Below are 15,225 nucleotides of genomic sequence, written 5' to 3' on the forward strand. Positions count from 1 at the left end.
TGAAATATTTACCAATCAGACAAATGGAATAGGCAATTGGAATAGGCAATTGGATATAGAAGTGTGGAGTTCACAGGAGATGGAGATGTAAAATTGGCAAATAGATGGCTATTAAAACTTGGAACTGAATGAGATCACCAGCAATTATTGGTAAATAAAGAAGTATTTTGGGCCCTGGAGCATTATAACATTCAGACTTTAAGAAAGTGAAGATAATCCAGCAAAGGTAACTATTATGGGGTAAAGCGTAATGAGGTAGGAGATTATGCTGTCTTGAAGTCAGATGAAGAAAGTGTTAGAAGGAGAAAATGATCAATCGTGTCGTATGCCAATTAAGAAAAATACTAACTATATATTTATTCAAGGTACAGGCAAGAAATAATTAACAAAACATAATGGAGGACAGAGTCCTACAGCACCAGAAATGTTTATCCTTTAATACGTTAATCAGTAAACTCAATGGATTTTAGTAGCAGTGATCCAGCTCATGTTTTTCCATAACGTGCATAAGGACAATTCTCAAAACCTTGGCAAATGCCTTGCTGAATGTGTCTATATGCATGCATCAACAGTTGTTAGAAATATTCATGTTCTTTGACTTAGTAAGTATATTTTTGGAACTCAATCCTGAAAAATTAATCTAAAATAGGAACATGTTTTATGACCAAAGATAAAAGCCCTTTTGCAGATTATCATTCACATTGTCTTCCTTTACACTGAACTACTCAAAGTTCCTTAAAGATGTGATGCTGAATCATATCCCTGGCATCACACTCTCAACGTAATTAAGAAAGTTAATTAGTCATTACTTTCAAAGACATCATTATATTCTGGATATTTCAATTTATCTGTTATTGTGATTTATCATATTGTATTATACGTATCATTAACATGTCTTTCTCTTCCATTGGCAAATATCCTTCTTGAGAGCAGGGTCCTGTACTAGGTTCAATAAATGTTTATTGATTTCAATTGCCAAATGAGTAATAGAGAGTGTAAATAGTACCTTGAATACAGAGAGAAAGTGGGACAGAAGATTCAGGGAAAGCGCTACCTAGACGTAATACTTAAGAGAGTCTTTAAGCAATAAAAAGTGGAAGACCTAAAAAAAGGCAGAAGACCAGAGGAGTAAAATACATACAAGTGTGCAATTTTAAAACTAATACTTGTACATTATATGACATAAATTACAGATGACCAAGGAAGAGGCATGAATTCGGTAAGAAAATTGAATATCCTCCTTCATTTCTGCTCCATGCCAATCAACCTCACATGCACTGGAATAGTTTTTAAGGAAAATAAACAAACAAAGCAAGAGGAAAAAAGCCAAAGTACTAGATGCTAGAATACAAGTATGAGACATGGTATCTGGTCTCCAGGGTATCTGTCTTCTTATTGGAAAGACAGACAAATAATTGTAATTCAATCTTCTGAAAATAGTAGCTGTTTTCGTTTCTTCCGGAACATCGGAAAACATACAGGAGCAACAGAAAAGGAGATACCAGAGGAATAGCAATATTTACAGGCTAGGAGAAAGTGAATGGTGATGATAATTGAGGAGAAAACATCATAGAAGTAGGTGAAAAACTAGGAAAGAGTATGTGGCAGAAGCCAAGAGAAGAAAACAACTTAAGAAGGGAGTGATCTACCTCAACAAATGTCATAATCAAACAAAAACTGTACTCCCATGCTTTGACAATGAAGTCACAAGACTTCTGCCAGAGCAGTTTTTTAACAGATTGCCAGACGCTGAGAAATGAATAGGATGAGAATGAGAAAGTTCAAAACTCTTTGAGAAGCCTGACTATGAAGGAAAGAAAGAAAGAATCTAGCCAGGATTCCTAGCCAAGAATCTTTCTCAAACTGTCACTACCGGTGTTTGGTGGGGAGGATAATTCCTTGTCCTGAAAACTGCCCTAAGCATATTCAGACCCTTGGATTCCAACAATAAATGTCTGTAAGCTCTCCAGTCATTGTGACAACCAAAAAACACCCACCACAATTTCTAAATGACCCCAGATGCCAACTCATGCTAAAACAAGAGCCTCTTTCCCATGAGACCATTACTATAGGTTGAAAAGAAGAAGCTTCTTAGCATTTTGGAAAATGTTGGAAATATACTTGAGAGAGACAGTATGTTGGGGGAATAGGTGAATGAGTTTGTACCAAAGGGCCTCTGATTTTTCAGAGATAAGTTTATCTGCTAAGAGAACCTAACACATTATAGTTTCAAGTAAGGCTTTCTGCTTTCTTCACATCATCAAATTTCATGAGAGAGACCTTTTCTCATTACCCTAATTTACTAACCACTCACTCATTCCCTAAATTTTATAATCTGGCCTCCACTATCTTTACACTACCAAAATAGTTCTAAGACAACTAATACCTTCTTGGTTGCCAAGTCTAAAGTCTTTTTCTTAGATAATTTTGTTTTTTTATCACCCTGTATCATTGAACATGCTCCTTCTTAAAACCACTTATTCTTCTAGCACTGTCCTTCTTCAGGCACTTGTTCACTGTTTGGTTTGGTTTGGTTTGGTTTGTTTGGCTGTGTTGGGTCTTCGATGCTGCGCACAGGCTTTCTCTAGTTGCGGCGAGCAGGGGCTACTCTTCATTGCGGTGTGCAGGCTTCTCATTGCGGTGGCTTCTCTTGTTGCTGAGCACGGGCTCTAGGCCCACGGGCTTCAGTAGTTGCGCCAACTGGGCTCTGTAGTTGCAGCACACGGGCCCTAGAGTGCACAGGCTTCAGTAGCTGCAGCATGTGAGCTCAGTAGTTGTGCCTCGTGGGCTCGAGAGTGCAGGTTCAGTAGTTGTAGCGCATGGGCTTAGTTGCTCTGTGGCATGTGGGATCTTCCCGGACCAGGGATTGAACCCATGTCCCCTGCATTGGCAGGTGGATTCTTAACCACTGCACCACCAGGGAAGCCCCACTTGTTCACTCTTGTAATACTAAAATACCTCTTGTCTCTGCCTTCCATTCAATCTCTTCCAACACTTAATCCATTTTACAAAAGACAACAAGATCACCGTACTGAAACACAGTTCTTAAGTCATTTCCTGGCTCAAAAACTTTAAAATAGCTGACAGAGTAAGGCCAAATTTCTTGTCTCCAATATTTAAGAGCCTTAACAATCAGGTCCTAGCCCATCTTTCTGGTCTTAGTTCTTACTGGTCTGCTTTACATATCACTCACTGTAAACAAATAGAACTGCTGAATATTCTCTCGACATGCCCTTCTAGCTCCTGTCCCTGTCGGCTCATTTACCTTTCTTCTAAAAGTAATGCCTTACTGTTGCATGATCATATATCCAGATCTTCCTCAAAAATTGGATTATAACTCCAATATGAAGTCATCCCTTATCTCCCAGCTGTAAGCAATAGCCCTATCCTTCCTGAACTTCAAAGCACCTTATTTGTACCTTTTTTTGTTCTTAAGTATATACTTTTTACATGACTTTCAAATCTGTATTATATATTTTCATACAAATGTCCTGCCTCCCCTATAAATTTCATTAACAGCTACTATTTACTAAGCACTAATATTAGACACTTACATACATTACATTATATCTTCTCAACAACTCTACTGGTTATCTAAATCTAATACATGTAAAAGCAGGTAGGGCCTTAAAAATTAAGAAAACTACATAGATTAGCAAATACTCAATAAATATTTTAAAATAAAATATTATTATTATTATTATTAATAAAATATGATTATTCCAAGATGAAGTATCAATCTAAACGTTTACAAATATATAAATATGTTTCATGTTAAGTGAACCAAAGGAAGAGCTCCAAAAATATGTAAGAAAAGAGCATAGCATAGGTAAGAGGTTGTTTCAAATATAATGTAATATTAACCACTACAATTTACTCTGAGCACTTTTCTAGTTGCCAGGCAATGCGCACAGCATGTTCCACATGTTACTTACATTCTCAACAAATCCTTTAGAATATATACTTTCACTGAATAGATGTTTTCACTGACCAAGGCTTAGGGAGGTTATGTCACAAGGCCAAAGTTCCAAAGCCAAAATACATAGAAATCCAAACTTTCTGACTTAAAAGCCTTTACTCTATAGTAGTTAGTGAGAAGGCCCAAGGAGCCTCAGCCTGAAAGAAAAACAAATTTGGGCTTATATTTCCCTTTTTTTTGTTTTGTTAAGTAAGTGGAAGTCTAACAAATGTAACATGCCATATAATAACCAAGAAAATATTCTGCTTTTCCTAATATCCTCAAGTAGATTTGGGGGTTGGGGCCCTAAAAGTTGTCATCTGAGGTGAAATTTGTTTCCAGAAAAAAACTGAAAAAATTATATATTAAGTAACAAAATGCCAAATACAGTAAGGAATCTCAAACTAGAAGTTGAATAGTATTGTAAATATCTTGTTTTAAAATACAGCAAAAGGATACAATAAAATGCATCAATTGTACAAACTCACTCATGCTAGGACTTTTCTGTAAAGGTTTCTGTTCCAATAGTAATCTGTTAATATTTGAAATGAAATTTATATTAAAATGCCATAGTAAAATTTACATTAGCAAAACTAAAATTAACTGCCGTGAATGTCAGATCCACTTACCGTGATGTTTTACTTCATTAGAGTAAAAGACTGAGAAAAATACTCTACTTCTACTTACAATAAATAAAACTAATCAATGCTATAATCTTTCCAAAGAATCATTAGAACTCTGGGAGAGAGCTAAAGAGGAGAAAACATCATGTCTACTACTACTGTGACTAAATGGGATTAACTAATCCTCATGAGATAAAAGTTATGAATTAAGTGAAGCTCAGAACACTAAGAAAATTTGTGGGGAGAGAATGCAAATAGCTCCCTAATTATCTACAGCCTATTAACAAGCAATCCTTATTACTTGCAATTAAAATCCTCTTAAACTTTATGGCAAAAGTTCATTGAAACAGTGAAAATTATATGCTAATTATTATACTGTAAAGCACATGTTTAGTATGTACTTTACTATGGGCTCAATAAATAATAAAATATCAAATTCTAGGTGATACAGTGACTAATTATTTTACTAAACGAAAAACACCATGTGGTGTGAAGCCAGCATGGGCTCCTGCTGCAAATTCACAGAGCTACAGTACTAGAATATCCCACTAACTGTAGGTTCCACAAGGATGGAAGCATGACGATTCTGCGAACTCCAAATCCCCAACACCATCTCAGTATTTGGCATAGGTACATACTTATTTACTGAAGAAATTATTTGGGAGAAAATGGAAATATTTTTGTGATTTATTTATATTATTCACTTTCTGGTTCTGGATCTTCAAATGTTACCACACAGTTCATTTACTGATTGGTTTTTAAAGCACTTCCTATATTATAGATTTTTAAAACTGTTTATATAATTGTTTATTTTATATACAATATCTCCATGATAGCCTAAACCAAATTTGTCTTGTTTCTAACTGTATCATAGTACCCAGCACCTATCAAACAGTCAATAAATGTAACAATGTATGGAGACAAATGTTAACTGGACTTACTGAAGTGGTCATCTTGCAATATATACAAACATCTAAATATTATGTTGTACACCTGGAACTAATACAATGTTATGTCAATTATATCTCAATTTTTTAAAAAGGAAGTCAATAAATATTTCTGAAAGGAGTGAGGAAGTGAGTGAATACATAAACAAAAACGATATTACTACAGACCAAAATTTCCTGGGACATCATATTCTTCAGTAGGCAAAATACTATAGTCTAAAGAACAATAAGCCCACATGTACAATTGATATAAGTCATGGAGTCACTCCCATGGATGGCTCTTTTCTTTTAACTGAGGACTCCCTGGTACCCCATTATCATTTTCACATCCATGCAAGTTAGAGGAAAATCTCTTCAGATATTAAATATCCAGTTAATATTCAATTTCCCTAATTATCTTTATTTATTTACTGTTGGTTTTTAAAAATCAGGATCCAAATCAGCTCCATTTATTGTGCCTGTTGAGATATTTCTTAATTCTCTTTTTATTTGTATTGTTTTGGTCATTTATTTGTTGAAGAAACTGAGTTGTTTATACTACAGATTTTTCCACATTCTCAATCTTCCTAATTGTAGTCGTGTATCATCACTTAACATGTTCCCATTCCCCTTGGTTTCTCATAAACTGGTTTTTAGATCTACAGCATCAATGTCCCATAGGAATATAATGCAAGCCTCACATGGAATTTAAAATCTTCTAGTAGCTACATTAGAAAAGGGAAAGAAACAGGTGAAATTGTTTTTAACCCAGTATATACAAAATATTATTTCAACAAGTAACCAATATTTTTTAAAATGACATATTTTACATATTTTCACCCTTTTCTCACTTTGATTTCATTCCAAATCCAGTATGTATTTTACACTTGGCACACGTCAGTTCAGATTAACCACATTTCAAATTCTCAAAAGCCACATGTGATAAGTGGCTGCCATACTACACTGCACAGATATCAAGACTTAACGAAATGGAGGTTTGTCATATAATGTCTAATTGTCTCTTTTTTATGATTTAACATTGGTCTGTGAATTCTGATGTTCATTCATTAAAAAATTCCACATAACTTTTTACATAGTGGTTTTAGTAGCCATTGATGATCATGCCCAGATCTCAGTTCTGCTACTCTATTATTCCTTCTGCATTTATTATGTGCAATTCTTCAAGTAAAAAAAAACTTTCCCTCAACAATGTAGTTACCATGAGGTACAAGTTATATTTAAAAATGGGATGAATGTGTGATTTTTTTCCCCTATAACAATCAGTTTTGAGAATTATAGGCTGGTTCCCTAGAATCCTCTGAAGGTAAGCTATAAAGATTTTTTTGACTATTATTATAAACTCATGGATTTAAACATAATTTGCTGCATTTCAATCTAATAGTTATTTTTCTTTTAGATATTCAGACAGTCCCATCTTTGGCCAATGGAAGTCTCTTCACTTTAGCTCCTGAAACCTGTTTACTTGACACCAGGAACCTCCAGACTGATCTTGCCAGTCCTGGAATCAGGCATTTCTCCAAGGAGCCTTGATTCTTTTTATTGGAAAGTGGTATTTAGAGACCACAATCTAGGTTAAAGGGTGCTTACTGTTATCTTATTGTTTGTTGCTTCTAGGCTTTTCCAGTGGGCAGAACTGGAAAAGATACTTTTTAATAAAGAAAATATGAATTCATACAGATATTTCAATTCAAGTTAAGGATAACAGGAAATTTACTTAACTTCCTCAATTTTTATGTTTCTGTTTCTTCTTGCTCTGAAAAATCTTAGTTCCTAATGGCATTAACATAATTAGTTATTGGCTTTGAATTGTGTGGTCATAATAATATCTCAGCATATATTAGAAAATCACTCAATAAGTATTTGAGAATTAAATAAGAGAATGAATTAATAAAAAGGCTACCACTTTTGAGAAAATTATAAGAATTAAGTTCAGAATAACAATTCCAATTATACTACTATCAATAAGATAACCAAAAACAGCTTAAGATTTCTTTATAGCTTTTTCTTTGTCCTTAGCATGTGTATGTTGGTGGGGCGTGAGGTGGGTAGAGAGACAGGAAGAAGGAAATGTCCCCAGCAGAAATCTTCAAATTACTATGTTAAAAAATCACTTGAAATAATCACTCTATATATATAGTATAAAATACCCGGTTGATTTATTTCATTTGGCTTCCAAATTAGCCATTGATTCTTTAAACTTTTTTATAATTATGGATAAAAATTTCCATATATGATACAAGGTATATTCAGAAGTCTACTTTCAATTTCTGCTTTTCTTCTTTGTTCCTCTATCCCCTTTTAAAGTTTTTTTTATTAGTTTTTTGTTAAACCTTCCATTTTTAAAAATATAAGCAAATATATTTATATATATGTGTAGACATTTTTATATATATTTGCTGCCCACTTCCTTAGATAGATGGTAGCATACTATACATATTTTTCTCTACCTTGTTTTCTTCATTTATCTCAATGACCACTTCTAAAGCAGTTTATACAGATGTTCCTCATTGTGTAGATTCACAATGGTTTATTCAGTGTTTCCTATAATGAATGGGCATTTTGACCATTTATTATCTTTTGCTATTACAAATAGCGCTGTGATAACTAGCCCTGGTAAAAACATCTTTTCAATTATTTTTGTCATTGATTATTTAAGATAGATTACTAAAATTGGATTCAGGGAATAAATGCATATATTATTTGGTAGATACTGCAAAATTGCCCTCCATAGGAATTATATAATTTTGCATTTTCTAATGTATGCCTTTTTAACACTCCATGAGCATTGCCACAAAAACTGTCATATGTCAAACTAAAAGTTTGCTGTTGAGATACACAAATATACTAGAAATAGTAAATATGCTGTTTCCATTTTTCACACCACTGCCAAAAGCAACACTTATCTATTTATTCCACTCAGTAAAAAACAGCTAGCAATGCTAATAAGAATTAGTTATCCTTCAGGATTCATTTTTTTGTCTAATAATTAGATTCTCACATGATTTCAAAATATCAAATTCTATTCAATAAAAATCTTGGTGACATGGAACCTCAAGGGTTTCCAAATAGCTATTCTCCAAAAGATCTATACTGGTATGTTGTTCAGGGAGTGATGCCAACTGTCACTCCTCAAACTATTTTTGTATTCTCTTCTCATCCCAAACTGAGACTATCTTGTAGGATCTTTTCATAATGGGGAGGGGGGGTTGTGAGGATAAGATTCTGTCATTTTTTGTTTATGTTTGTCAAATTTCTCACTTCTCTGCCTACAAGATATCTTTTTGCAATCCACACCACCAATCCTAATTGCAGCTGCCATTGCTGCTAAGATCCAGTGCCCCTCCAACTTGTGGGTTTTTCTTTCTGTTTTTAATTTTTGGTGCTGCTTTCATCTTCTATCATGCTTCTCACCTTCCCATGTGAAAGGTCTAGACTTTTAATTACAAGCAGCCCTCAATAATTACTATAAATATTTACTGAATGAATAAATAAATAAATGACGTTATATATATGGTACCATAAAAGTATTATGAACAGAAACAGTCTCTGCCCTTAAGAACTGTTAATCTGGTTGGGATAGGTTACATATATATTAAAAGTTCAAGGGACTTCCCTGGTGGTGCAGTGGTTAAGAATCCGCCTGTCAATGCAGGGGACATGGGTTCGAGCCCTGATCCGGGACGATCTCACTTGCCGCGGAGCAAATAAGCCTGTGCGTCACAACTACTGAGCCTGCGCTCTAGAGCCCACAAGCCACAACTACTGATCCCGCGTGACACAACTACTGAGCCCGCACGCCACAACTACTGAAGCCTGCGTGCCTGGAGCCCGTGCTCTGCAACAAGAAAAGCCACCACAATGAGAAACCTGTGCACTGCAATGAAGAGTAACCCCTGCTTGCCGCAACTGGAGAAAGCCCAAGCGCAGCAACAAAGATCCAATGTAGCAATCAATCAACCAATCAACTTTTAAAAAAATAATAATAAAAGCTCAAATGTGTAACGTATAAGCCAAAGGAATGGTACTGACTACCAATATTATAACAGCTCACAGAACTCAAATACCATGACCCAGTGGAAGAATCCACTCACACCTGGCTTTTAAGAAAAAGTAGGACTCAGAAAAGTACAGAGGAGAGCTGTACAGGTAGATGGAATGTACATGAGAAGACAGACTTCACTTATGAAGGAGATGAGTTTTGTTCTCCTTTTTTAAAGACAAATCACATTTTAAGTTTAAACTGTACTTTAAAAGAAAACATAATTTCTTCTTTATATTTAATAATTATGCTAAAATGCTTCAAGGTCATATGAGCACACATAGGTATTTTTCTAGTAATAACAATCGCTATGGGTTATAATTTTATTATTAACATGACTTGTTTCTGATATATAGAAATATTTAACATTGTGTTTATATGTAAAGTTAAAGAAGAGTATTTATTCTGAAGATTAATACCTCATATTATAGAAAAATTAAGTTCCCAAGGAACACGGCTTAAAATTTTTAAAGATAACATTAATAGTATACTTTCTCAGAACACTAAAATTAATATTTTAAAGGATGATTTTAAGCATTTTTTAAGTATAATAGAGTAAAACGAAGTATTTCTATGTTTTATTATCCAAAAATACTAAATATTTAGATTTTAACTTATTAACAATGATCCTAATAATAATTAACAATGTATGTTTACTATGTGCCAAACCCTATTCTAAGTGCTTTACATACACTTATCACAGAATTAATAATACAAAATGTAACAGTTTGCTCTTTTAAAGTTATTCTCTTAATAATTTTATGGTGCTTAGTTCTTATGTGTAATGTTTTATGTGCCATTATTTTGCTTTTACTGCAAAAGAAAGATCTGGTTCCCAAAGATAAAGGAGATTTTTGGTAAATGGTGAAGGTAAAGAAATAAATGACCCACTTGGCTAGTGTGTAATTACACTGCCTGAGATTGTAACAATCTATCACATGAAGGAGGATGACACCACATGAAGGGGTGAGTCAAAGGAGATAGCCTTTGACTAACTACGGAACCCCAACAATCGATACTCCACGATAGTGTGCTCTCAAAAACAATTGAATTCTAAAAAAGTTTGAAAATAGATTCCCCCCTTCTTCTGATATGGATCAGAGACTTATCTTGACCTTATTCTGGAAGAGCAATACTTTCTGAAAAAGGTATATGAAACACATAAATCCTTTCTATCTCTGGATTGTTCTTTCAAATGGATATTTAACACATTTCTATTATAATGACAGTCCTACGAGGAAAAAACCTACTAAAATCCTTATTTCGTTATTACATAAACAATTAGCTGTTACCAAGTTATCATAATACTTAACACATGACAGGTACATATCCCAAAGACAGAAAAAATAAAATCTATCGCAAAATTAATATTTCCAAAAGAGATTTCAGTACACATACTGAACTAGATATTTAATAAATAGCAAGTGATTTGAGTATATAATAAGAAAGCAGAAAGAAACTTTTAAAATAAATGGAAATTTTAAGTCCACAAAATATTTTACAAAATGATTTTATAGGATAATCACATTAGAATTATCTTAATGTAATGTGTCATGCTTTATTTTAAATCCTTAGACTGTATCTCAGAATAACTCCTATTACCTTAAAAAGTTTTAAAATTCATTAAAATGCATCAAAAAGTAGAGTTATTTCCCTTCATTTTCAAATTACATAATACAGAATGTCTGGTGTTTTTGGACACTGCATATAAAGTATCTGTAACTAAAAAGGCAAGTATCTAAAACAAAACATATTTCAAAGCCTGTAAGAGATAATTAAGAGAAAAGCAAAATCTATTCTAAATTCTAATAAATTTTTCTTTTCACAGAGGCTTATGTTATTGCAAATATAATCTATAAAATATCATAAATTACTATAATGTAAAAGATTATAAAATTAAACTTTATAGAAGTTTAGACTTTGTATTGATACTATAATATCACTATTGCAGACGATAAGAGAGTGAATACATGACAGTTAGTACAAAATGCCATTTTACAAAATGTCAGTATGAGAAGGGATACTACATGAAAACACAGTATATCACCTTTGTTCTACAGGGCTGTAGCAATCTGATCCCTCCCAAAGTACAAAGTTGTTAGGATAAAAGAATCACCTAGGGAGCTTAAAAATTTCATATAAATAGCCAAGCCTCAGACCAATTAAATCTCTCCCAAATTCTGAAATGTAGACATGGTTGAGAACTATTGCTATATCTGTTTGAAAACGTGAACAAGTTTGAAAGAAACAGACAAAAAGAAGCAATGCAAGATATGGAAATGGTAATACTGTTCAATAACAAAGGTGATTATATTTACTCCAAAATCTCCAAAGGATGAAGGGAGATGGATTAGAGGAAAGCCCCAACAATCTTTATAAATTAGCAATTTAATTAGATTAACAAATACTGTTAAAAATGCAAATACAACTTGAATCAATTCATTGAATTGCTCGTATGTGTACCTTGACATAATGTATTTGTTCTTTCCTTTGTTTAGTGTCAAATACTGAATACTTAGTACATGCCACTTTAAGGACACAGCCATGTCCTTTAATAAGTCACATTCAGATAATGGAAATTTTGACTATCTAGAGGGAATTGGTCATTTTAGAAAATAAAGCGATCTAGGATGTAGATTTTGCATTTCTAGAGAAAACTTTGAAGGCGCTGTATACTTATGAAGGCAAACGAGTCTAGATAAGACCAGGGTACAATACGATAGCAAAAGCATGTCATATTGATGAGAGAAGGTATGCCAATGAGTATCATCTCCATTATTACCTAAAAAAATTTGTTAGGATAGCAAATATGATGTAAAAGTATAAGAACTATTTTGAGTATAATAAATGTCATCCCTGAATATGGAGTTTATTCCTGTGTTTCCCATTCAACTTAGGATAGTTCCAACCAACGCTCTCCTGTTAAACAAATAAGAATGTAAGAAGAAACATCCATACATTCTAATGTCAATGTTCTTTCCTTCATTTAGTGTCAAATACTGAATATCTAGTATATGCCAAGTACTGGTCCAAGGATTGAGAATACAAAAATGAAGACATTATGGTCTTCCATTCTCTAAATATCTTTTAGTATAGTGGGAAAAACAGAAAATGTGTACGATAATATATAAATATATAAATATGAAATGTGTACTAGTGCTTTTGGAGAAGGTCATCAAGAGGATGTGACTGCTGGTTGATGCACAAACTGGACCATGGCAATTGGAGGCTCTTTACTCCCTCCATGTCCTTGGAATGTAAGTTCTGCCCACTGTTCCCACACAGGAGCCACTTCAAGGACACAGCCTTGAGAGTGTAACATGTTATTGCAACTATCTGGCCTGTATAAATAACATTAAGGCCTCTGCATAAACTCTTAAGATTCTCGGGGTGGGTGCAGAGATATACTCATCTAGCAGCTGCCCAAGCCAAGCCTCATGTGTAAGCTCCCTTGCTTATTTAAACTGCCACCTACCAATCTGGAGTGGTCTGCCTCTTCCTTGGTCTCTCCTTGTCCTCCGTGTACAGGGTCAGTTTTGAATGTCACCTGGGAATCCTGGAAGTTGCAAACCAACAAGTGCTTTGAAAAATACATTTATCAAGTGCTATGATAACATACATGAGCAAGGAAATAATCTATCAGGTAATGCTTCTGAGAAAAAGAAGAGACAAAGGCTGGTGAAGTACATAGAGGCAGACACATTTCAGATGGATTTTGAAAGATAAATAGCAACTCACTAAGCAAATAAGATGGGAAGAGCACTGAAGACACAAAGAACATGAGGAAAAAAAGAAAAATGTGCTTGAAATGCAAGTTGCCTGGTGTGGCTAAAGACACATGGAGAAGATGGCGGATTTAAGGACTGTCACTAAGGGGCCTTGAATGTCATATCTTAAGTTTTTCCACAGAGAATGAGTTTACTAATAATACGTTGAAGCTGCAATACTATTAAGAGAGACTGCAGGCAAGGAAATCACTTGGTAGGTTACCTGCAGACTTTTATAACCAAGAGTTTTTCAACAAGTCTAGGTTATAATCATGACCAATTATTAAAATGGGATACAGGTAGAGCTGATATGAACAACAGAAAGCTGTTCTGATTTTAGAACAGACCCTGGAGTTTTCTCTTTTCAACAAATGCCTAATTGTGACTTGACATTTTATCTAAAATGGATTATGATATAAATGAATGCATCAGTTAATACAAGTATAGCCTAAAACATAATAGTTTGTCACTAACTTTTCACTTTTTTTCCACTTTAACACCATCTAATCACATGCAATCTAGAGTGCATGTTACAGGTCCACAGGATTTGCTCTCTTGACATACATCTAATTTAAAAGACCCCTTCTTAAACTTTATCTCCATCAAGCTTTTCTATAACATTTCATATGCAAGACAGGAATTAACATTGCCATTTAAGAGTTGAGAAAACTGAGGCTTAGCAAAAAAAAAAAATCTTCTAAATAAAAGAGCTGATTTTCAAATCCAGAGCTATATGAGGCTAAATCCCATGATCATTCTTTTTATTTATTTATTTATTTATTTATTTATTTATTTATTTATTTATTTATGGCTGCATCAGGTTTTCATTGCTGCGCGCGGGCTTTCTCTAGTGGCGGCAAGTGGGGGCTACTCTTCATCGCGGTGCACGGGCTTCTCATTGCAGTGGCTTCTCTTGTTGCGGGACATGGGCTCTATGTGCATGGGCTTCAGTAGTTGTGGCACGCGGGCTCAGTAGTTGTGGCGCATGGGCTTAGTTGCTCCGCGGCATGTGGGATCTTCCCGGACCAGGGCTTGAACCCGTGTCCCCCGCATTGGCAGGCAGATTCTTAATCACTGCACCACCAGGGAAGTCCCCATGTTCATTCTTCTAGGCCAAAATTACTTCATGAGATGATTTCTTGTAGTCATGAATAGATTACAACTTTAAGAAGCCTAACAACTTCTGGACCTTTGTCTTTTTAAACACAATTAAAACATGATATAAGGGCTTTCTGAAGGCATAACTCATACACAATTTTATGAGTTTTGATAAATGCATAGTTGTGTCAGGATCTCTAAGACTACCTTCAGATTCAGTGACTCACTAGGAGGACTCACAGGACTCAGCATACAGTCATCCTCACGGCTATAATTTCTCATAGCAAAAGGATGCAAGTCAAAATCAGCAAAGGGAAAAGGCACATGGAGTGAAGTCTGGAGGAAACCAGGCACAAGTTTACAACAGTCCTCTCCCTGTGGAGTCACACAGGATGTATTTAATCCCTGCAGCAATGAGTTGTGAGACCATGTGTGAAATGTTTATTTAGGGAAGCTCACTAGAGCCTCAGCTCCCAAGGTTTTTATTTGGTGCTGGTTGTTAAGGTATCCTCTACCTAGCATGTACCATAATTCCAGACTCCCAGAATAAAACTGATGTTTAGCATAAACTACATTGTTTGTACAAACAGTCTAGGCAAACTGAGCTACTTTTATCATTTACAGAAAGTTTTTATTTGTATAGGGAACTATTTACCATTGAAGTTCCCATACGTCTTATAATCAGCTCTTTCTAAGGATATGAGTCTGCTATATTAACTCTTTTCTACACAGTTGTGTAACCACAAACACAATCAACAACAGTTCCATCACACACAAAAATATTCTGTACCCC

General features: G+C 34.5%; 1 protein-coding gene across 3 annotated transcripts in view; it reads right to left on the minus strand.

Annotated features, from left to right (window-relative positions):
• LRBA (LPS responsive beige-like anchor protein) overlaps positions 1-15,225 on the minus strand; it is a 737,360-nt gene that overhangs the window by 350,534 nt on the left and 371,601 nt on the right. The gene's annotated exons all lie outside the window — the stretch shown is intronic.

This window comes from Balaenoptera ricei, chromosome 5, assembly GCF_028023285.1.
Source record: "Balaenoptera ricei isolate mBalRic1 chromosome 5, mBalRic1.hap2, whole genome shotgun sequence".
Taxonomy (NCBI): domain Eukaryota; kingdom Metazoa; phylum Chordata; class Mammalia; order Artiodactyla; family Balaenopteridae; genus Balaenoptera; species Balaenoptera ricei.